Below are 17,500 nucleotides of genomic sequence, written 5' to 3' on the forward strand. Positions count from 1 at the left end.
ACTGGTGGTTTTTTATCCGGAGTAGCTGAGAAGTGAAAGTGTTGTCTTGTCGGGATGATGTGGATGACTCCACCACCCATTTTGATCCCATGCGGCTGTCATGTCTCTTCTGAAGTCAGAAGCTCTGAGCAGACAGCGTCAATTACTGGCTGCGATTGTAACACCCTGGGTAACGACGTCGTTGTTATGGCAGCTTCGGATGAAACAACGTTTCCGGCTTTGTCCCTGTGTCACTTCTAGACTGGGAGTTTCGGTTTAATGTGTGGCAGTTATTGTTGCTGGGGTTTTAAGTCCAACCAAACACAGCTATATGACCGAGGACTGCGATGTATGGTTTTCAAGCAAGATCAGTCCATTTGTCAGCGGCCATGACGTTTTAGGTGTATCCGTCAACAAAGGGGTGGCTATGGAAGGCTGCTGGTTCAAAACGCGTCAGCTTCCTCGTCAAGGTGGGAAGTTCATGGCCCCGAATCGTCCTTTGTTTTCTTGTTTTCTCTTTTTTGTTTTTCTTTTTTTTTCTCTTTTTTTTTTTACTGTTCAGAATGGAGTGTGTGGGGGGGCTACAATATGCCGCCTTGGCGCTGTGGTTTACAGCCCAGTGAGGTAACAGCTGGTCTGCTGTCTGTACCAAGTCCATCAGTGTGCGGGTGACACGTTGGGATCATGGCGTCACGGTGACCCCCCCCTGTGGTGGTTGTCTGTCTGCCTGTGCGTGGACAGGGGAATGGCCATGCTTAGTGTGGCGTTTTTGTCACTGACAGGGGAATGGCCATGCGTAGTGTGGCGTTTTTGTCACTGACAGGGGAATGGCCATGCGTAGTGTGGCGTTTTTGTCACTGACAGGGGAATGGCCATGCATAGTGTGGCGTTTTTTGTCACTGACAGGGGAATGGCCATGTGTGGTGTGGCGTTTTTGTCACTGACAGGGGAATGGCCATGCATAGTGTGGCGTTTTTGTCACTGACAGGGGTATGGGCATGCGTGGTGTGGCGTTTTTGTCACTGACAGGGGAATGGCCATGCGTGGTGTGGCATTTTTGTCACTGACAGGGGAATGGCCATGCATAGTGTGGCGCTTTTGTCACTGACAGGGGAATGGCCATGCATAGTGTGGCGCTTTTGTCACTGACAGGGGAATGGCCATGCATATTGTGGCGTTTTTGTCACTGACAGGGGAATGGCCATGTGTGGTGTGGCGTTTTTGTCACTGACAGGGGAATGGTCATGCATAGTGTGGCGTTTTTGTCACTGACAGGGGAATGGCCATGCATAGTGTGGCGTTTTTGTCACTGACAGGGGTATGGGCATGCGTGGTGTGGCGTTTTTGTCACTGACAGGGGAATGGCCATGCATAGTGTGGCGCTTTTGTCACTGACAGGGGAATGGCCATGCATAGTGTGGCGCTTTTGTCACTGACAGGGGAATGGTCATGCATAGTGTGGCGCTTTTGTCACTGACAGGGGTATGGGCAAGCGTGGTGTGGCGCTTTTGTCACTGACAGGGGAACTAACCCCAGGACTGAGTGCTGGGTCTTCATTGCTGAGTGGCATAATGGCGACCCGATTATCGGCATCTGTCTGTGGGCTGCTACGGGTTTGGACTGTGGCTGTGATTAGTGGAATCGTGCTGAGCGGGATTTGGGGGTGGGTCTCTGAAAAAGGGGCACCAAAGATGAAGCGCGGGGTCTCTTTTAGTGAGTGGCATCACGGCGACCTGATATCGGTAGCTGTCTGTGGACAGACGGTGCGTGTGCTGTGGCCGGAGAAATGGGATGAGTGGCTGGGGAGGGGGGAAGGTGTGTGTGAGGGGGGAGGGGGGGGAACGGTGGTGGTGGTGATGAAGTGACTGACTAAACACAAAAGACAAGGGGTTGTTGGGTCTTCAGAGTAACGTCCGGACTTCAGAAGCTGCCTGTGGACTGTTGATGTTGTGGCTGTTGGGGTGAACCTGAGAATCTCTGAGTGTGTGTGTTTGAAAGAAGTCGTCCTCAGTTTTACGTCTTTTCACTTTCATTCATTGAAGACGGGGAAAAAAGGCGGGGTGGGGTGGGGAAAAGGGGTAGAGAGAGAGAGAGAGTGAGTGTGTGTGTGTGTGTGTGTGTGTGTGTGTGTGTGGCATGGGCGTGAAAGCGTTGAAAAGCCGAAGAAATGCAGGTTTGGGGGTTGGGTTTTTTTTGGGTTTTGTTGTTGTTGTTTGTTTGTTTGTTTTTATTTAGGGAGAAGTTTGAGGGCTATTTGTACAGAGATTGACTCATCAGGACAAAAACACACCATCTTGAAACAGAACTGACCAGTCAAACCAAACTTCCGTTCCTGTCACAAAAGGGAAGGAAGGGGGTGGGGGAGAGGGGAGGAGGGAGCATGGACAGTGATCACGGCAACATGCTGCTGTCACAAAAGGGAAGGAAGGGGGTGGGGGAGAGGGGAGGAGGGAGCATGGACAGTGATCACGGCAACATGCTCCTGTCACAAAAGGGAAGGAAGGGGGGGGGTGGGGGAGGGGGGAGGAGGGAGCATGGACAGTGATCACGGCAACATGCTCCTGACGCCCGTGATTGCGAAACAAACGGCAGCAGACAAGAAGATCGATAACTGTGCACGTGAGGCCGTAATTATCAACAGAGTGACATTTCCCGCTGTCAAGGCCCTCGTCGCTTGTATGCCTTTCCCGTAGGGAGGGGGAGGGAAGGGGAGGGGTGGGGGTAATCGGAAAAGAATGAACTGAACTGTATCACGTGATGTTGCGCTCGACGACCCGAGAGAAGCTTGAGGACCATTTTAGTGAATTGAGACAGTTCTGTTTCTCATGTTCTTGTGTGTGTCATTTAAAAAAAAAGCACAATGAATCAGCAAACAAAACAACGTAGCCGTGTATCAAAACATGCAATCGGACTTTTCAATTGACCATCACTGTCCGGAACTTATGGGGGATAGGGGTAGTGGATGTACCCCGTCTTGTTATGTTTTGAAAGGAGAGATAAGGAGGAGGGAAATACCTTCATGTGGAGCTAGCACGATGACTGGGAATGAGTGAGTCTTCAGTCAAGATAGATATATAAAAAAAATTCTTTGTGTCAAGTTAGAGAAAATTGGCAAGGTGCAATTTCAAAACCGGAAACATGGTTGTAAAAAAAAAAGAAAAAAAAAGAACAATACTAAATATGTGACGAAGACACACACAAAAAGAATAATGTAAAAGCAATGCACACATCGTTTCACACATGTTGGTGCGTGTCACAGGCCCGTGAAGAGCCCTCAGTTGGTTCTGTCGGCAGGCTGCTAGATGGACCACTTGTGTTGTTTTTCTTTTTTCCTCTTGTGCGCCGCAGTACCATTATTTGGCCTTCAGACTGTGATGGGTGCGACCAGTCTCCACTCCCATAGTCAGTCTCTCGTACTCGCACGCGCTGCTGTAATTATGATCAGTTGGATTTCTTCTCCTTAGTTTTTCCTCTGTTGGGTTCCATTGGTTTATCTGTGTCTCTGTTTCTCGGTCGGTCTGTGTACGTCCATTTCTGTCTCTGTTTGTCTGTCTGTCTCTTTCTCTCTCTCGCTCTCTCTCTCTCTCGATCTCCCTCCCCCCCCCCCCCCACACACACACACAGTCTGTCCAGCGCAATCCCAGTGACCAAGCACACGAACACACACCATTACCACCTCCACCACCGCCAACAGCAACAATAACAGTCAGACAAACATTGAGAAAAGAACAAACAAAACAGCAACGTAAGCACTGATCTTATAACCACCAGAGAAGTCAGCCAGCCCAGCGGTTCTTTCAGCCTGTACAGGTACACGCAGCCAGGCCCATACCCTATAATATAAGGCTACCTGTGTGTGTTGAGGCATAGGCAGGGTTTGTGCTGGTGGTGATTATGAGTATCACTGAATGATGGCAGGGATGAGTCATGGCTGTGGTGGCAGTTAAATCGCCAGATTTGCATGACAGTTTATACACCACGCTGCGACAGTAGAGTGGTTGTGTATATGTGCTGGATGAGAGAGAGAGACGACGGAAGGAGGGGGGGGGGGAAGATAGACGTATAAACAGAGAGTAGAGAGAGACATACATTGAGAGAGAGAGAGAGAGAGGGAGAGAGAGAAAATAAGCGTGAACGCTTTTGTCAGTGTATGAAACGAAAGTGCTTTTTGACTGCATTGTTTGTGGTATGGTTTGTGCTTGTGTGTTTGAGACGGCAACGGACGAAGAGAGAGAGAGTGTGTGTGTGTGTATGTGTGATTGTGTGTGCGTGTGTCTTCCCCACGGGAAGAGGAATTTGAATGTCACGCACCCCCGAAAACGGAGTATGGCTGCCTACATGGCGGGGTAAAAACGGTCATGCACGTAAAAGCCCACTCGTGTACATACGAGTGAACGTGAGAGTTGCAGCCCATGAACGAAGAAGAAGAAGAATTTCATGCAAAGAAGTTTGTGCTTACCGACGTGTAGAATAATGCTACACATTATAGTCGTTCACACATTTAATATCTGTATAATTTGTATGTGTGAAAGTGTGTATGAGGCGCTCATGTGTGTGTGTGCGCGCGCGATTGTGCGTGTATGCGAGCGCGCGCGATTGTGCATGTATCCGTGCACGCGCTTGTATGTGTGCGTGTGTGCATGCCCGCATGTTTGCTTGTCATTTTACACGACAGCGCGTGAGTGCGCGCGCACGTGCATTTATGGTCTGAGTCCGTATAACCTGCAGCGTATGATGATGATGAACAGCATATGATGATGAAAAGACTGCATTCACGTGCTCCAGTCCCTCCCCTGGCACGGGAGGTGAGCGCTGAACAATCACGGTCTTATCTTCCCAGTCTCCCACTACGAAACTCTCATGGCCACTCATGGCTACTAATTGTAGTCGTTAGCTGTCGCTCTGACTACCTCCTCCCATTTCTCTCTATCTCTCTCTCTCTCTCTCTCCTTTCTCGTACACACACACACACACAGGTTAAAAAAAATCAATAGCTTCACCTCTCAGGTGAAACGTGGGAGAGGGGGGGGGGAGGTGAAGGGTTGGGCGTGGGTTGGTTGGTCAGGTGATCCAAACTCACAGTGTCCGGGTGGCAGTCAGGTTCCTTTGTCACTCTCTGAGACCAGGCGAAGGGAGAGGGAGTGAGGGGGAGAAGGGGGCGGAGCAGGGGCTGGTTTGCCAGGAAGGGGAGGGCGGGTGGGGGGGTTTGTCGGGTGGATGACTTGTCTTTGTTCAGTCCCTCGGCCACTATATAGTTCGTCGGGTGCTGTTCCAGACAGCAAATGAAGAGAGCGACGGACGATAATGAATGCTTGATACATGGTCGTCTTCTTGTTGAAGTTTCCATCAGCTGTTCTGTCAGTATTATCATCACCAGTGCTTTGTGTGCTCGGGTACGCCGCGAACCGTGTTTTGACAATGTGACTGTTGTAGAACTACTGTGAGAACTGAATTGGATATAAATGAATGCGCTTGTTGGATGTTAGGCTGTGAAAACGTGGTCGATTGATATATATATATTTTTAAAATGTGGGTATAACTCCGTGGAAGTGAACAGACTCCGGAGTTCAGAGTTAATTGTGTGACAAACTAAACGGGTTGTAGTAAAAAGAACGCGTATTTGACCGGAACAGGTTTGATTGAGATGCCAACGAATCGTGTGGTTGGTGTGAAGTGTTGTGTGTGTTGTAGTTGTTTTAATTGTTTTTTTGTTTTTGTTTGTTTTTTTTTTAGATTGAATTACGATAGATTCTAGCTACGGGGAACAGAAACCAGAGTTTTGTCCACTAACTTTCTCAACGGACACAATGACATATTATGTGAAAGGTTTTCAAGGTGAAGAGTAGACGAAAGCAATAGGAGGAAATCCATTCTTCAATCTGTTGACTCGACAAAGTTAGAAAATAACTTAGATACTTTATAAGAGAGAAAGTACGGAAGGAAATATTGATGTAAGATCTTCGCGGGCGGCCTTTTGGGAACATCAAATTTCATAACTTAAATTAATAGGAGAAAGACAGACAGAGACAGAGAGAAGAACCGTTACTCTTGATAAAAGCCAAGACAGTTTACGCGAATTAGAATCAAATCCCTTTGTCCTGTCACAAGAGGCACAGTACTTCCAAGTCATGTTCTATACTTAACGTTTTGTAGACAGAGTATTTAATAACAGCCTTATCGGTCGTTTTTGATAATCATCACACAGTGTTAACTCACTCAGTACGGCCAGTCCTCGCTTCTCCTCTATACAGACCCCTCGGATGTCCAGTGGGTGTCTCAATAACCCAACCTTTAGCTTCCGTCGTCAGAATTGTGGTATTCTTTGTCAACATTCACCTCTTCAGTATAAGAGCCTTCCGCTTGCAATATTTTGATGGTGGTAATTGGGAGTGAAACGCTGTTAACGTCGTCTCTTTCGCCGTTCGTATGGAGAGAGTTAATGAGCTGGGACTGTGGATATGCAGCACGCGCAACTCCACTGAAGATGATTGTTGGAGAGGATCGATTATTTCGGACAGGTGACAATGACCCCACCGTGATAGCGATCCTTGGCGTGTGGTCAGCCTGTGTACAAATCTCCGAAGCGAACATTGTGGTCCCTGCCTTGCCTTGGGGATAAGAACAAGCAGTGATGATTGGCTGACGGCTCACGTCGCCGTGATAGTGCACGTGCTGCTTTCAAAACATTGTGTTGAGCGGTGGCCTGGTGGTAACACTCCCAGCCAGGAATGAAGCCAGTGTTAACGGGTTCGTGTTCCATACACCGACTGGGGTTCTCCCCCTACCCCTTCCCTCCCTCCAACCGTCACTGTACCAGACGTTGAGTGGTGGTCTGGGTGCTAGTCAATCGGATGAGACGATAAACCGAGGTCCAGTGTGCAGTATGCACTTAGATTTAGAGCACGTAAAAGAAACCACGACAGAAAAAAAGGGTTCTTTCAGAAAAACAAAAAAAGAAGTCATGTTGAAAATTTACTTTTGTTGTGAACCCACTTTTTATTAGGAAAACAAACACAGCTGCAGACAGGAAAAAGGGGGAAATGATAATATTATGGTTGGCGGTGCACGACGAGTTCTCCACGGGGAGAGAGAAATCTGTTGTGACAAATAGCGATGCAATACAATACAGTACACAACAATACTATTCAATATACAGGGCTGGGTTACATTGGTGTTCGTAGCATTGCAGAGTTAGCTCAATGTTGAGATTTTTTTTCCTACGTCTGTGGAATCAGTGTAGGTTTAGGAAAATTCTGAACGCTGAGCAAACTTTTGTGATGTTTGGATTGCTCATGCAACACAGCGCAAGAGTGGGTTGCGCAAACCATCTCAGCACCGCTAAGTTTGCTTAGTGGTAAGAATTTCCCTTCTAAAGTCCACTCTTAATTTCAAAGACTTTGGGAAATTATTTCCGCTGAGCAGAAAACCTAGCACTTGCTACCTACCATTGCTTGTGTGATCCGACCCATAGAAAACTCTTACTGCTAAACAAACTTGGCATTTGCTAACATGGCTTGTACAACCCGGCTCGTAGACTTGGGGGGAAATTCTTACTGCTAAGCAAACTTAGCATTGCTAAAACCGCTCGTGCAACCGTGAGCACCAAGTGTGTCACATTGTCAGTGCAACCGTGAGCACCAAGTGTGTCACATTGTCAGTTCAACCGTGAGCACCAAGTGTGTCATTGTTAGTTCAACCGTGAGCACCAAGTGTGTCATTGTCAGTTCAACCGTGAGCACCAAGCGTGTCATTGTCAGTTCAACCGTGAGCACCAAGTGTGTCACATTGTCAGTTCAACCGTGAGCACCAAGTGTGTCACATTGTCAGTGCGACCGTGAGCACCAAGTGTGTCATTGTTAGTTCAACCGTGAGCACCAAGCGTGTCATTGTTAGTTCAACCGTGAGCACCAAGCGTGTCATTGTTAGTTCAACCGTGAGCACCAAGCGTGTCATTGTCAGTTCAACCGTGAGCACCAAGCGTGTCATTGTTAGTGCAACCGTGAGCACCAAGCGTGTCATTGTCAGTTCAACCGTGAGCACCAAGCGTGTCATTGTTAGTTCAACCGTGAGCACCAAGCGTGTCATTGTCAGTTCAACCGTGAGCACCAAGCGTGTCATTGTCAGTTCAACCGTGAGCACCAAGTGTGTCACATTGTCAGTTCAACCGTGAGCACCAAGTGTCACATTGTTAGTGCGACCGTGAGCACCAAGTGTGTCACATTGTCAGTTCAACCGTGAGCACCAAGTGTGTCACATTGTCAGTGCGACCGTGAGCACCAAGTGTGTCACATTGTTAGTGCGACCGTGAGCACCACGTGTGTCACATTGTTAGTGCGACCGTGAGCACCAAGTGTGTCATTGTCAGTTCAACCGTGAGCACCACGTGTGTCACATTGTCAGTTCAACCGTGAGCACCAAGCGTGTCATTGTCAGTTCAACCGTGAGCACCAAGTGTGTCACATTGTCAGTTCAACCGTGAGCACCACGTGTGTCACATTGTCAGTTCAACCGTGAGCACCACGTGTGTCACATTGTCAGTTCAACCGTGAGCACCAAGCGTGTCATTGTCAGTTCAACCGTGAGCACCAAGTGTGTCACATTGTCAGTTCAACCGTGAGCACCAAGTGTGTCACATTGTTAGTTCAACCGTGAGCACCACGTGTGTCACATTGTTAGTGCGACAGTGAGCACCACGTGTGTCACATTGTTAGTTCAACCGTGAGCACCACGTGTGTCACATTGTTAGTTCAACCGTCAGCACCACGTGTGTCACATTGTCAGTTCAACCGTGAGCACCACGTGTGTCACATTGTCAGTTCAACCGTGAGCACCACGTGTGTCACATTGTCAGTTCAACCGTGAGCACCACGTGTGTCACATTGTTAGTTCAACCGTGAGCACCAAGCGTGTCATTGTCAGTTCAACCGTGAGCACCAAGTGTGTCACATTGTCAGTTCAACCGTGAGCACCAAGCGTGTCATTGTTAGTGCAACCGTGAGCACCAAGTGTGTCACATTGTCAGTGCGACCCAACCCAGGGTCGCTGGCCTGCAGTGTGATGTCATGCTGTGCAGTGTCTCGACACACACGTGCTTTGCGTGCCTGGGGCTAGGTCCGGTTGTTGTTGTTGTTGTTGTGTCTGCTGGTGACGTGTCATGGTTGTTTTGTATTCGTGTTGTTGTTGTTCGTGTTGTTGTTTTTTTGTTTCAGTTTTTGTTGGGTTACGCTGCTGGTCAGGCATCTGCTTGGCAGATGTGGTGTAGCGTATATGGATTTGTCCGAACGCAGTGACGCCTCCTTGAGCTACTGAAACTGAAACTCAGTTTTTGTTTATTTTTGTCCCATGGGGCTTGATCACAAAAGACCTGATTCTTGGAAACAACCTTGAGTGAATGGTCGTTCGATCTCTGTCTCTTGTCAGTGTCTGTATGTACGTCACACACACACACACACACACACACACACACACACACACTCGCACGCGCGTGCGAAAACAAGAGAAAGACGGACAGAAATGAAGCGCACATTTCCCGCGCAAACATACACTCAGCGACAGAGAAACAGACAGAGAAACAGGGGGGAAGAGACTGACAGACAGACAGAGAGGCAAGCTCATCAGACAGTATAATCCGTTAATTTCAAAGGACGGCGACCAATGACGTGACGTGTCCACGAGCCTGGCCGGGGATTTTCCCAATCAGTCTGACAGCCAGCCAGACACACAAACATACACACACAGACAGACAGGCAGGCAGGCAGGCACTGACACTCAGATGACAGACAGACAGACAGACAGACCTGTGGGCACGTGCAAACCGTGACCAGGTGTTGCCGTGTGGGGTTGTTCACAGACTTTCTGTCGGTCGTCCCCCTTGCAGATGTCTGTATCGGGTTATGAAGTGAACGTCGCGGGCACTCCTTTCGTAGTTCAGTTCTTATCAGTTTGATTATGTTTCATGAAGTCTGCACGTTGTCGGGGTTTTTTTGTTTTGTTTTTTTCTTGCTTCTTCTTTTTCTTTCTTTCTTTTTCTTTTTTCTTTTTTCTGTCTTACTGTATATAATTAGATGTATGTATATACGTATGTACATCTCTCTCTCCTCCCCAACATCTCTCTCTCTCTCTCTCTCTCTCTCTCTCTCTCTCTCTCTGTGTGCAGCCCCTTTCTCTCTCTCTGTCTCTTTCTGTCTGTCTGTCTGTCTGTCTGTCTGTCTCTCTCTCTCTCTCTCTCTCTCTCTCTCTCTCTGTCTCACCGCAACCCCTTTCTGTCTGTCTGTCTGTCTCTCTCTCTCTCTCTCTTTTTCTCTCTCTCTCTCCGCAACCCCTCTCTCTCTCTCTCTCTCTTAGAATTATTCAGTCTTGGTCTTTACTGTCGCATTGCATTGAATGAATTCCGACACAAAATAAAATACGACCAAAACTTCAGCATTTGTATATAAAAACAACAACACATCAGCAGCCAAAGTTAATGTTCAATAAAATTCCACATCGTAAACAGTCTTAGTGAGTGTCAGTCAAAAGTTTGCAAGGATGGTGGGCGAGAGAGCGAGAATTAGATGTTCTCGTTTTTTGAGAATGGAAGGAGAATATCAGTATCAGTTACTCAAGGAGGCGTTTTACTGCGTTCGGTCAAATCCATATACGCTACACCACATCTGCCAAGCAGATGCCTGACCAGCAGCGTAACCCAACGCGCTTAGTCAGGCCTTGAAGGAGAAGAAAGAGGGGGGGGGGGGGGAATGAACGATGTAGAAAAAGCGTGTAATGTTTAATGTCAGGTCGTCGGCGACTGCGTAATTTGAATGAATTCGTATGTTCATATATATATATATAACACTGCGCAAACGAAAAAAAAAAAAGAAAAAAAAAGCGCGAACGATGTTGGATTTGGCTTTGTTCTAGGAGTACCCAAGGGTAGCTGCACCTCATGCCATAGCGGTAAGAACAGTCGGGTTAAAAGGGTAACACAAGATCATGAGTAAAAACAGTAGGCAGGGGAGAAAAAGGGACGAAAAATTATTAATTTTTTTTTTTAAAGACAAAAGAGGAGCGTTGGCCTAATGGTCACGCGCCCGACCAGGAAGCGAACGTTAACGAGTTCGAATCCCACACGAACTGGGATCGTTGTACTCTCCCCTCCACCGGACCTCGAGTGGTGGTGGTCAGGTTGCTAACCTTTCGAATGAGACGAGGTCCTGTGTGCAGCATGTGCATAGCGCACGTATAAATAAAAATTATTAAAAAAAACCCCAAAACAACAAAACAAAACCACGGCAACAAAGAGTTGCCAGTGGCCAAATTATAATATGTGTGAGAAAGGGGGCGGGTCGGGGGGACGGGGGGGGGGGGGGGTGTGTGTTGAGAGGCGCCAAGTGTGTAAACTTTACCAAATACAAAGTCGCTCACCAAGCGAGCAGAGTCACATACACTTTGTGAACTCCTGCCGCGTTTACTGTTAGGAGGGGAAAAAATCACCCGAGAGAGAGAAGAAGGAAAGAAAGAAAGAGGGAAAGTAAAGGTATACAGCAATAAAGTAGGTCCCCGCCCAATCCCATGGCCAGCTACTTGTGTCAATAGACGGAAAGTGTCAACTTTCCTGGCTTTCAAACCTCCAGCCTTGTACTGGCTGAGTTTGAGCAAACCTTTTTCTTGCCTTATCTTTTTTTTTCTTCCCCGTTCTTTCCTTTTTCTTTCTTTCCTTTCCTTTCTACTTTTTTCCTCCCCTCCCTCACTCCCTCCTTCCTGCTTTCATTCTCTCCCCCCCCCCCCCCACCTCCCCTTCATTCTTCTTCACTTTCTTATTTTTAGCCTCTTTCTCTCTTTCCTCGTCCTCCTCCTCCCCCGCCCCCTCTCTCTTTCTCTTTCCTCCTCCCCCCTCTCTCTTTCTCTTTCCTCCTCCTCCCCCCCTCTCTCTTTCTCTTTCCTCCTCCTCCCCCCCTCTCTCTTTCTCTTTCCTCCTCCCCCCCCTCTCTCTTTCTCTTTCCTCCTCCTCCCCCCTCTCTCTTTCTCTTTCCTCCTCCCCCCCTCTCTCTTTCTCTTTCCTCCTCCCCCCTCTCTCTTTCTCTCTTTGCTCCTTCTCCTCCCTCCCCCCCCCCTCTTTCTCTCTCTTTCCTCCTCCTCCACCCCCTCTCTCTTTCCTCCTCACCCCCCCCTCTCTCTTTCTCTTTCCTCCTCCCCCCTCTCTCTTTCTCTTTCCTCCTCCCCCCTCTCTCTTTCTCTCTTTGCTCCTCCTTCTCCCTCCCCCCCCTCTTTCTCTCTCTTTCCTCCTTCTCCTCCCCCTCTCTCTTTCTCTTTCCTCCTTCTCCTCCCCTCTCTCTTTCTCTTTCCTCCTCCCCCCCCTCTCTCTTTCTCTTTCCTCCTTCTCCTCCCCCTCTCTCTTTCTCTTTCCTCCTCCCCCCCTCTCTCTTCCTCTTTCCTCCTCCCCCCCTCTCTCTTTCTCTTTCCTCCTTCTCCTCCCCCTCTCTCTTTCTCTTTCCTCCTCCCCCCCTCTCTCTTTCTCTTTCCTCCTTCTCCTCCCCCTCTCTCTTTCTCTTTCCTCCTCCCCCCCCTCTCTCTTTCTCTTTCCTCCTTCTCCTCCCCTCTCTCTTTCTCTTTCCTCCTCCCCCCCCTCTCTCTTTCTCTTTCCTCCTTCTCCTCCCCCTCTCTCTTTCTCTTTCCTCCTTCTCCTCCCCTCTCTCTTCCTCTTTCCTCCTCCCCCCCTCTCTCTTCCTCTTTCCTCCTCCCCCCTCTCTCTTTCTCTTTCCTCCTCCCCCCTCTCTCTTTCTCTCTTTGCTCCTCCTCCTCCCTCCCCCCTCTTCCTCTCTCTTTCCTCCTCCTCCACCCCCTCTCTCTTTCCTCCTCCTCCCTCCCCTCTCTCTTTCTCTCTCTCTCCTTCCTCCTCCTCCCTCCCCCTCCATCCCTCTCTTTCCTCCTCCTCCTCCTCCCTCCCCCTCTATCTCTCTCTCTTTCCTCCTCCCCCTCCCTCTCTCTTTCCCCTCTCTCTCTTTTCTCCTCCTGCTCCTCCCTCTCTCTCTCTTCCCTCCTCTCTCTCTCTTTCATTCCTCCTCACTCAGTTTCCCACTCTGTCTCACGCTCCCTCTCTCTATAAGCTTTTTAATGCTCTCAATATTTACTACAGTCAAACAAACAAGCAAACAAAAGCACACAAAGAAACCACCACACTGAATCGCCGAGTTAACCGCACACCATCTCCTTCTTTCCTGTCCTGCACTAATCTGTTGTCGGCTCACTGTGCCGCGCTGGGCGTGGTGGTTATGGAGTTACTGTAATTGGACCAAATCGTGCTTGAAAAGAAAGAAGAAGAAAAAAGGAAAAAGAAAGGGGGGGGGAAAAAGGGAGGAAAACTGAAATTGGGGGTAAACTTAACACTGCCCTGCTAAGAACTGAAACACGTCGTCGACAAAAAACTATATATCGAGGGAGTATAGTTTCCTCGGTGGTATTGTTTGACAAGGTGAATGGAAGAAAGATGCGAAAAAAATGGGTCAAACTGACCTGTAGGTGGTAACTGGTCCTTTGATGAAGGAATTTCCCTACGTTCCGGGCCCAAGGCCCTTCTTCATGGGGAGAAAAGTCAAGAATGGAGAAGAAAAGAGAGGACAAAACCAAGACAGAGGTAAAACTAAAAACTGTGAGAAGTAATACAAGAAAGAAGGATGTTTTTTATTTCAAATTACCTGGCTTGAAAAGAGTCACAGAGGCGAGGTAAATTAACGGTTTGGATTTAACTCACTCAGTACGGCCAGTCCTCTCTTCTCCTCTACACAGACCCCTCGGATGTCCAGTGGGTGTCTCAATGACCCAACCTTTAGCTTCCGTCGTCAGAATTGTGGTATTCTTTGTCAACATTCACCCCTTCAGTGTAAGAGCGTTCCGCTTGTAATATTTTGATGATGGTAATTGGGGTGAAACGCTGTTAACGTCGTCTCTTTCGCCGTTCGTATGGAAAGAGTTAAACCCAGACCTAGACGAAGAAGAAGAAGAGGGGAAGAAGTGAGAGGGAGAAAGAGAGAATGAATGAATGCATGAATTCATATTCGAATAAATGAATGAACGCTTTATTCGTCATTGTTGAAGAATCATAAACCAGTAGGTGATGTAAAGACAAACAACCAAACAAAAAAAACGGGCATACAGTTTGTTATGAGTATAGTGTATCTCTTACTTTAAGTGCTATTCACAATAGCAATACTTAGATTTTTCACCACCTTTTGATTTACAAAAGAGAGAGAGAGCGAACTCGAAAGTTTTATTGAGGGTAAAGGGATAAGCTACAAGTTTCTTCTCGCCACACTCTTACAACAACAACAAAAATTCAATTGTAGTAGTAGTAATGACAATGATGCTGATAATGATAATGATAATAAGAACATTAGAAATCGAACGATTTTAAGTTGAAAGAATATCAAAAGAAAATGGCGGAGGAAAAAAAAAGGGGGGGGGGGGAACCAACAAAAGAGTAAGAGAGAGAGGGAGGGGTGGGGGGGGTGATGGGGAGTGTGGGGGTCATGTCAATATAATTGACGGAGACCCAGCGAGCAGCCTGAGGGCGGATGGAGGAGGACGAGTGTCGAGGGGAGGAGGACGAGGTGTCTTCCTGTGTAGACAGACATTTTTCTCCACGTCTGACATCTTGCTCTCAGCGGCTTCAAACATGGATCTGGTCGGTCACTCGGAGACTCCTCGGGTCGTCCTGTTAGAGCTGTCCGTCGCCCAGTTTGAATCCCCACCACTGTCTGATGCCCTTCAGGTCGGCACGTGTCTAATCCCCCTCCCCTCCCCTCCCCCGCCACACTCCCCTTTCCCTATCCACGTCACCCCCCTCTATCTTCTCCTCTCTCTCTCTCTCTCTCTCTCTCTCTCTCTCTCTCTCTCCCCTCCTTTTTTTGACTCACTTGTGTAAACAAAGTGAGTCTATGTTTTTAACCCGGCGTTCGGTTGTCTGTGTGTGTGTGTTAAACTTTAACATTGACATTTTCTCTGCAAATACTTTGTCAGTTAATACCAAATTAGGCATAAAAATAGGAAAAATTCAGTTCTTTCCAGTCATTTTGTTTAAAACAATATTGCACCTCTGGGATGGGCACAAATTTTTTTTTTAAATGAAGCCTAATTATATGCAAACTGCATTTACTGTTATATTTATATTTTTTGTATTCTCTAAACTTGGCACTTTGATCTGATATTCTGACACAACAACAAGAGCAGCCATTACTATCATTTTTTGTTCAAACAGGAACTTCTTTTGCTAAGCATGGAAGTTTTATTTATTTTGCAAACGTTTTTGGTGCAGATAGTAAAAAAGGAAAATTACTCTGTAATTAATGCTAGGGGACTTAATTTGCTTTAAACTGAACTTTCTCATCTTAAACATTACATTTTGAAATTATACTCAGTACATAAAAAGCTTGTGTGTTTTACTCTCAGTGTACAGGTTGGTTTTTTTGGGGTTTTTTTAAGTGTATCACAAGTGAGTCTTGAAGGCCTTGCCTCTTTTGTTTCTTCTTTTTCCACCTGTGGGCATGCAGACGATCACAGATGAGATTGGAGAGTCAGAGAGCATACACCTTCGGCTTTAAAACCGGTGGTCCCCTGTCTGGAGTGACGTCAGTGTAGACGTCACGTGACCTGAGGCGCCAGGTGAAGGAAATGTTGACTGTCACACACAGCCTGGGGGGCTGAACCTTTCTCACAGCACGGGCCACGCAGGCTGGTTAGGGCGTGCAGGACGTCTCGTGTTTATGTATACAGTGATGTTGTTGATGGCCGGAAGGGGGGATCATCCCACAATCCGGAGAAAGGTTCTGCTCTCTCTGAATGACAGACGGGTTGTGTGAAAAGTCAGTGTGCTCTCGCTCGTGGAGAGAAGCTAGTTGATATTCACAGGACTGAAGGAAAAAACAAAACACGTGGGAAATTGTTTCTGAAGAGTCTGTCATCGAATCATCGATGGTGTGTCACAGTTCCGCGCTGTCGCTCAGCCCCTTCCAAGCCGGCCTGGGTGATGGGAAGTCGGTCACCTGGAGACCCCCACTGCCTTCTGTTCAGGCTGAGAGGGGGGATCTCGTTGAGTGTCAGCTGTACAGATGATGTCTACACCCTTCGGCTTTTGATGTGCTTCCTGTGTTGTTGGTCTGTACAGTTTGAATCGATACGCAAGGCTGTGCACAGTGTCTGTGCCTCAGTGTCTGTCTGTTCAGTGTGACGACAGAGGCAGCCAGGAGGGTTGTGGTGTCTTCGCCTTGCATCTGTTGTCATCGGTGTCGATGGGCATGACGTGAAGCGCGTTTCCCCTGTCGCGGGGCGCTGTGTCGGGGAGGTGGGGAATCAATAGGCAGTGGTTTGTTTCTCGCTTGTTTCGCTCCCCGGGTGGGTATTGTGGGAATCGATACACGTGGCGTTGTTTTAAAAGCGTCGTATTGTGTGGCATTGAGTGAACTTAGCGCTGAACCCTGACTTATATACACCGTTTCTTGTGTGTTGCCGACGACTGACATGACAGGAGATTTATTGTTTGCCAGGTTTGAAAGTTTGAACTTTGACATTTGACGTTGCTGCCATTCAAGGATCCATATTTTGAATGTTGAGGGTTGGGTACATACTTTACTACAGCATTTATGCTTGATTCTTAGCTTTAACATAGAACCGATGTTTTCTGTTCAGAGTACTGAAGCGATGTACGAAAATGGAAAGTGCGGTTCTGTGATGCAGTGTTGATTAGTGTTCATCACTGCAAGTTGAAGTCAGCAATCTGAAGTTCCCAGCTTTGACGTAAGGGATAGCAGTCCGTTTTAAAGCCGGCAGTTGGAAAACAGCGTTGTTCAACTCTGAGTCTTAAACTGTTATCTTTGAAATTAGGGATACAAGTGTCAAATAACGATATTGCATAACATGAAAGAAGAGAAATATGAAGCCAGTCTCCGAGCCATAAAATGTATGTCAGGTTTCAGCTATATGATGTAGCACGAAAGTAGATAAACATGGATGGGATTTCACTTCAAAACAACTAACCCACAATTTAAAAACACGCTGAAGTCAGGCGTGCAGGCTGTGTATTACCCCAATCACTTTTAGATGCATAGACATTGATAGCGATCAAATCGGTGTCTTGGACCAAAACCACGTCGGCTAGTTACTTATCGTGACTGAAATATCCATTATACTGGTGACGTTGTGATCTTGCGTTTTACATGTTGTCAGTATTTTTTTCCTCTAGACAGGACCGACATGAAGAAAAGCTCAAGTTTTTATCCGTGTGTGTAAAACAGGCAGAGTTTACAATCTTTTCGTTTGCGTTTGAAAGAAGAGAAAAACAATGTTTGCAACTTTACTATGAATAGTCAACATCAACGACAGTATCTCTGTCCAATGTCAGTCGTGCGCGATCAAACAGATCAGAGAAAAGGGTCAGACAACATCAACAACCGTATCCCCATTCGATATAACGTCACGATCGTCTGGATCTGGTATCCTGAAATTTGAAGAGACGATAAATTAAACTGCTGGATGAACTCAGTGAAACTAC

General features: G+C 47.4%; 1 protein-coding gene across 3 annotated transcripts in view; it reads left to right on the forward strand.

The window, feature by feature from the left end:
• Nucleotides 1–17,500, forward strand: part of LOC143287571 (kazrin-like) — a 144,905-nt gene that overhangs the window by 78,873 nt on the left and 48,532 nt on the right. The window contains exon 2 of one of the 3 annotated variants that reach the window (XM_076595666.1): nucleotides 17,192–17,500. This exon is cut by the window's right edge and continues 826 nt beyond it. The exons of the other annotated variants lie outside the window; for them this stretch is intronic. The gene's annotated coding sequence lies outside the window, so the exon portion shown is untranslated. The remainder of the gene's footprint in view (nucleotides 1–17,191) is intronic. 3 annotated transcript variants of the gene reach the window in all.

The sequence above is a fragment of the Babylonia areolata genome, chromosome 11 (genome assembly GCF_041734735.1).
Source record: "Babylonia areolata isolate BAREFJ2019XMU chromosome 11, ASM4173473v1, whole genome shotgun sequence".
Classification (NCBI taxonomy): domain Eukaryota; kingdom Metazoa; phylum Mollusca; class Gastropoda; order Neogastropoda; family Buccinidae; genus Babylonia; species Babylonia areolata.